Below are 7,690 nucleotides of genomic sequence, written 5' to 3' on the forward strand. Positions count from 1 at the left end.
TGGAGGTTTGCCCCCCCTTCACCCACCCCTCCATTCTCTTTACTCCATCTACCTCTCTCGCCCACTCGCTCACTCTCGCTCTGGCTGCTTCTTGAAAGTATGGGCTTTATCAGCCCCCCTGTAGAGATCATTCATCCACATAGTAACACACACACACAGAGACACACAGACACACACTAGGGGCTTCTAATTAGTGCTCAGACCGCCTGCCCAATTATTACCAGCCGTGCTCTAATTAGGACTTATTTAAAGTGTGCGTCAATTAGTCTTTAACATCATTGTGTGCTTGAGGGAGCTGGACCGGTTAACACTTCCTGAACCAGAGGCAGAGCAGAGAGGCTCAGACACATCAACAGTTGGGGTCTGGCTTCATTTAACACAATAAACTTGATTTAACTACACGACAAACTCAGACAACACACTCACACCTTGTTGACATTGATATATGTCCTTATTTGATAGAACACCTCCCCACTAACTCAGTTTATTAGCTTTTTTAGAAAACTTAGCGGAGTCACATTATCTTCAAAGTTAAGTTTGTCTCAGCTGCGTTAAACTTCATTTTTTAATTTTTTCCTCTCATCACTTGTCATCCATGTTGGTTTAAAGGCATGGTGAAGCAGGCTCACCTCACAGTCTGCTATAGTAGCTGTCCTGGAGCTTTTGATCATGCCCCATTACGTAGAACAGGGACTTTAAAACGGTGAGACTCGCCTCCACAGAGAGGCGGGGAGAGATGGTTAATGTGGAGACGCAGGGGGTTGAACACGAGGGGTGGAGAAACGATATTCCTCAGAATTACGAGTGTGACTTGGGCTTTGTGAACGAGCGCATTACTGCTGATTCATCTTTGTGAATACACGAGCAACACGCTGCTTAGAAAAATAAAATGTTTCTATTAGTGTAAATCCTTCAGTCAGCAAATAGGGGTGTGTGAAAAACCTTGATGTTATTGGGGTTAATTCAGGGCTGGGACAGAGACAGCTTGCATCACACACACAGGGGGGTGACTGCAGTTAATTCGAAGGCTGAGTAAAAATGTGTTTCCATTATACTCAAATGTAAAAATGGGAAATGGGAACGAAACACCATTAACATTTACAATAATTGTGTAGATGCAAAGTCAGATGTACAATGGTTCACATAATATGCCAACATAACACTGTGTCAGATGGGTTTGATCACTACACAAAAATGTAAAACAAAAGTGACCCCCCCTCCCCCCCAACAGCTTTACTGGGTCATTGTAATACCCTGTTTGTATAGTAACAGAGCAGTAACAGAAGCAGAACTTCAATTCATTCCAGAAGACAATGAAGCCTTTCAAGGCTCCTTCGCATTGTATATGTATGCACAGAAGGCCCAAGGCAGGAAAAACACTCGCCTTTTTCCATTGGGAGAAACATAACTGTGAATATACTGTACAGATGAGGAAAACCCCCTTGACCCTTCACCCTAGTGGCAGAAAAATTGGCAAAAAAGGATGAGAAGAACAGTAAGAAAAACCCAAACAAATAAAACACTTTGCATCATATACCTCATTAAAGGCAATGAAGTATAAAACGTTTCTGATTTCAGAAGCAATATGGTGAGTGTTTATAAAGTGTATATAAAAGATGGATGTAGCGTTCAAGTCTGAAAAGTGAAGCCGAAATGAAAGTGGCTTAAACCTGGATTCTTTCTAATGCCCCGCCGGAGGGGTTGGCTGGTGGTGAGCACAAAACCCATATGATTAAAAAACAATCAGATTGTATAGAACCTCACGTTCCCAATAACCTTACGGTCGCATTGACTAGCTACTAGTATTTTTCATTGCAACATCCTTTTCTTTTAGCTGCTCCCTTTAGGGGTCATCACAGCGGATCATCTTCTGTATCTCCACTCTATTTCTAGCATCCTCTTCAGACTTGTCCTCCTTCGCTACATAACAAATATTTGTTCTTTTTCTCCTGCCTGGCAGCTCCATCTGCAACATCTTTTGTCTAGTATATCCACTATCCCTCCTCTGCACATGTCCCTAACAAGCCATCTCAGCCTCTCTTGCCTCTCTGACTCAGTCTCCAAACTGCTCAACCTGAGCTGTCCCTGTGATCATGAAACCCTTCTCGTTCACTCTTCTTCATCTCCCCTGACATTCATCTCCACCCTGCCTGCACTCTTTTCTTCACCTTTAACTACAACTTTCTTTGCTTCTTTCTTGCAAGTTGAAGATAAAGCCACATTTGATTTAGGGCGGGCTACCTTGTGATTGGCAAGTCACTAATGAGCAGAGTGGAGTGTCCAGATGACTGGATGACATCGCAGAGGCTGTATATAAAGTCAGCGTGCCCCTGATGGGGCACATGAAGGGGACACTTGAACGCCAGTGATCTTTTCTCAGCCCTAACTTGAGGTGACCGACCCCATCGCTGCATTAAAATAGGCCTGATTCAGTAGTGAGGACAAAAATTACTTGATGGGCTCAAACACCGATGAAATCACTGTTGATGAACATGGTCCATACAAAAGAAAGAAAAGAGATAAAGGATCCTGAAATGTCATTGCTCCATCTACTTCCAGAATATCCAGAGTTTAACCCACTGGGACAAAAGCAGTATAGCAACACATTTGGCTAGAACTGTCAGTTACATATTCCAGAACTTAATTTATGTAAATCTGCTCCCTGCATTGTTCAGAGGAATCAGAAGCCAAATATTGCTTTGGATGTCACCAGCTGTCACAAACTCACCAGGGAGAAGACTACTAGTCTGTGATTGAGACTGCTGTTGTTCTACCGGTACGACTGATAAAACAGATTCAAAAATTACACCAACGGCTAGGCTAAGGTTGCTATAATCCATGACATGTAGGGTCGTAGGAAGTGCATCAGATAGTTGCAAACTCTTTTCCCTCCTGCTTCCCTCCCTCCCTCTCTCCCTCCTCAGAGCGGTAATCTGTCTGTCAGTGTGTTGCCAGTGGTTCTCTGTGGGCGGCTGTCTGTTTGAGGCTGTTTTAATTAATTTTCAATCAGAGCAAAGTAAATTCATTAAGCACTCACAGCTCTGTTTGAAGACACACAAACATGCGCACATACGCACACATTTCACAAGCATGTCCTGCTCGCAGAAGTGAGCATTAACATGAACCTATGAATGTGATATGCACTAATCATACTGTCTTTTTTTTTTTATGTGTGTACGCTGTCAAATAGCTACACGGCAATTAGAGTGAAGATTATTTGAGTTTAACAGGATGAATAAAAAAGACAAACAGCAATAAAACAATATCACGTCCGACAGGACAAACACAGCTCTAAAACGCGACTGCACTGACATTACACTGAACACAAGCTAAAAGAAAATAATATTTTGATATAGAAATTCAATATTATATCAAAGCACTTACACTGCAGGTGGAAAGAAAGGAAATAAATATATTTGAAATGTTATTATGTAAATGATGACATGACCATTCTGGTTGTTATATTCTATTCACGGCAAGCTCCACACAGCAGTTGTTATACCCAAACAGTCTGCAATATTACCTCATCTAACAATGAGCCTCAGTGTTGTGTGGTATGCAGAATTTGGATGGACAAAGTGTGTTTGTACCAAAGAATCAAAAATTGGTATAAATTGGTCCAATGTATTGCCCTCGAGTTCATCAGTTAAAACTATTTATTTGTTTTGAAAATGCTGTATTTCATACATATGTCAGATTTTTACATTCTTAGAGATTTATCTAGAAGGTCCAAACAAAATGAAGAAAATAACCACAGAGTACCATTCATCTTTGAGTAAATAACTTATTATGTTAAAAAAAACTCTATAAAACTCACTATATAAACTATTAATTGAATGAATTTGCAGAAAATGTACCATATTGTTGTTTTATTTTATTATATTAAATAATTATTTTATATAATGAGAAAAAAGGTAAGTAGTTAAGAAACTGCTGATCTACGAGTTTCCCGCACAACCATCATTAGGGTTTACAAAGAATGGCCATTCTTGAGGTCAGAGGAGAATGGTCAAACTGCTTTGAGCTGATAGGAAGACAAGAATAACTCAATAAACACCATATGAAGAAGAGCACGTGACATCGGACCTTAAAGTAGATGTGCTACAGCAGCAGAAGACCACAATGGGTGTGACTCCTATCAGCTAAGAACAGGAAACTAAGGCTACAAGGACCTGGTAGAAACTGGTTGGACAATGGAAGACTGGAGAAACGTTTCCTGGTCTGATGAGTCTTGATTTCTGCAGTTTTCTGAGATTTGGTAGGGTCAGAATATGAAGCAGACAACATGAACGCAACTGCCTTACACTACTTCCTCAATAGTGTTTTTGAGAAGTTTCTACTATTTCTCTGATTGGTGTGTTTAATTTTTCACCCTGATGACGATGCTCTGTAACTGGTCATAAACAGTTAGTACAATGTTTGTGTAAATCTCCTTGAATTGAAGCTGAAGATCTGCACTGTGTTTCATTTCATATCAGCTGCGGTGGTGTGCAGAGGCAAATTTACCCAAACTCTGTCATCATCCTATTACTTTTGGATCCAGATGCTAATCTGTACATCTTTAGTATTCTAACATCACGATTCCCCAGATTACTCAACCTAACATGCTTCATTCATTTTTCATATTTTATCATGTAAAGATTGAGAACAAACCTTTAATGGAGCCATTAACACAGTAGACATGAAATGAAACTCAAGATTTCCCATTATTTTACAGTGTACAAATCATCCAGTGTAAAACTGTTGGCGCAAACAAAAAGGCTTAATTACATCATCTAGCATATAACAGATCCAGTAACAGGGCCACATTTACATTCCAGAACTTCAGAACAGCTCGAACTAAACTTCCAGCGCTTGATGGAGATAAATGTGGAGACATGAAGGAATGTGCACAGGCAGACGGATGCAGAGTGTAGGTGGAAGGAGGCTGACGAAGGCTCGTTTGGTTTAAAAGGAGGATTTATCAGGCCTAATCTCTCAGCAAACCAAGCAGATCAATCTCCTCTTAACACATAGATACACACACTGGTGTGTATATTTAGCTCAGTAGCGCTCTCTCACTCTCGCTCGCTCTCTTTCTCTCCGCTTAACTGGGTTCTTGCTGGTAAAAGTGGCAGAGAGACAGAAAGAGAGAGAGAGAGGAAAAATGTTGTTGACCAAAAATGAGGAAGAAAGAACGACAGAGAGAGAAAGATAAAGAATGGTTTTGGAGAGAGAAAGAGAGCAAGAGAGGGAGAGACTTCTTAGAGGGCTAAAAGGATTAGCCCTCTCGTTTCTCCTGGATCACAATGTTTCCTGGGATATGTTTGATCAGCAGTTGTGTGTGTGTGTGTGTGTGAGGGAGAGAGAGAGAGAGATGTTTGCTCCGATATCAGCGCTGCCTCATCCTGATCCCATTACATGGCAATAAACAACAGCTACCAACATGCGGATTACCGAATGTGAGAGAGCATGTGGAGATGTGTACGCAACACTTCTGGTTTTTGGCTGGACTCTTTTTTTTCTTCTTTTTTCAAAAATAATAATCCTTAGAGAACGACGGTCTGTGTGTGTCTCTCACAACCTATGCTTTGAGTAAATATTTGTGTCAGGGCCAGCATAAAATCATAAACTGAACCGTAAATCTGTGTTTGTATTTGCTTCTTGAAACGTATTCAGCAAATTTGAGAAGTCATTTTCCCCCTCATTAGGCTCTTGATCGGCATCTGTGGCTGTGGGTACGTTTAGATGCAGAATTCAAACTAAAGCAAAAAGGTGCACCACTCCTTTCGCTAGATTTATAAAGCCATGTGTGTGCACAGTTCACCATAATAAATCTCAAACATCATGAAGCATACCTTCAGCTCTGTGTCATGTGAAAATCTTGTGTTGCATTGTCTACGTCCTGTAAAAGAAGCATGTTTGCACGTTATCTTAAATATGCACAGCAAATATTCTCCAAGACTCATTTTAATGTTTCAAACTAGACCCCAAAGCACAGAGAGGATGTCACATCATCACCTGTCACAAAACCGAAGAGGAAGAATGAAAAAAAGCATGACGCTGGTGGAAACAAGATGCAATCTTATCTAGATTTACGTCAAAACATCCGCCCCGGCCTCCTCTTCAATAAGGCCGAACATCACGGTGCTACCTCGGCCTTTGCTTCAGTGTGACAACAGTCACTCTTTAAAGTCATGGTGCTACAAATGGGATGTTTTAAGCACTTGAAAAAAAACCCAAAAACCAAACAAATGATTGGGCTTTGGAGTATGGGTGGAAACAATAAGCTCTTCCAACATGATGACATTTGATTGTCAAGTAATACCTGGATGACTCATCATCCTGTGATCCGTTTTTGAGAATCTTGACTTTCTGCTGCTGTCCTTTGTGCACATTTGCGCTAAATGACAAACATAATCCAAACAAAAGCACGAAAGCCACTTAGCAGAAGGGACGTGAAACTGTAGGATCAGGCTGAATATTGAATTTACAGCAAAATCTTTGTTCTTTCACGTGTGTTAACCATTGTATAAAAAAAGAGAGATTAACAATTATTGCTGATGTTAAACAGTGGAACCAGTTTTCAGCTCACACTCTGATTTAAAGATATAATAATAGAAAAAAAGGTGAAAGCATGATATTACATGTTTAAAGATAAAGCCAATCGAGCACTGTTTTAAACCAATTTGTTTAATAGCTTTATAAACTTCATTAAAAAAAGGGGGGGGGGAAAGTCCTTAAACCAACCCATTTATCCTCACGCTCCCTTCTTTTGCTCCTTCCTTTGCTCTTTTATTTCTATTCCTCCAAACTATCCCTCCTTCTCTCCCTCCCCCTCCATCCACCCCTATCCCTCCCATCACCTTTCTTTCTTACAGAAAATCTAAAAGGCTGACATGCAAATGGGGCTTATTAAATCCTATTAGGCCGTCTGTCACAAGCCAGCAGCGAGAGGGAGAGAGAGTGAAAGGGGGAGGGAGGGATAGAGAGAAGGAGCGAGAGACATTGCAATTAGAGGACGGGAGAAAGAGCGCTAAAAATTGTGTGTGAGTGCGTGTGTGTGTGTGTGTGTGGGGGGGGGGGGGTGTTGGGGGTAAGAAAGTGAAGAAAGGATGGTTTTTACAAGTAGCTACAAGCTGTTTCCCTTCAGATATTTACTGTACATATAGATACATATATCTGAATACAGGCGAGTAAGATTTTTAGGATCATAGTTGCTCAACGTTTTTCATTTTTTGTGTGTCATTCCTCCTGAAAGCCTGTTTCCTGCCATGCAATCTATGACTTATATAATTCAAAGACATGTTTACTCCAAAATGATATCATAACTAATGATGCTATATACAAGCCCGTAGCTCAAACAGACCTATTCAAAACATAAATAAAATTAAACGTGATCTAAAATAGGCAGCTTTTCCCGTTTGAATGTGTCTCAGTTATTGTGCACATTCACACAGCTCTCAGTGGTAAAACGGAGAGGAGCAGGTACTGTTCATCCTTTGTGTCTGTATCACTGGAATCACTTTTGAAAAAAAGAACTCAAACCTTTTTCGTTTAAATCAAGCCTCTCAGCTCCCGTTTTACACATGAAAGCAGTTCTCCCGAAACGGAGACTTGCTTTCTTACTTCTAGACACGAAGGTGACAATAACAAAAACACACTTTTCTGCAGCAAGATAATTTTTCTAAATTAACACAATGTAACTGAG

The sequence above is a fragment of the Astatotilapia calliptera genome, chromosome 23 (genome assembly GCF_964374335.1).
Source record: "Astatotilapia calliptera chromosome 23, fAstCal68.1, whole genome shotgun sequence".
In the NCBI taxonomy this organism is placed as follows: domain Eukaryota; kingdom Metazoa; phylum Chordata; class Actinopteri; order Cichliformes; family Cichlidae; genus Astatotilapia; species Astatotilapia calliptera.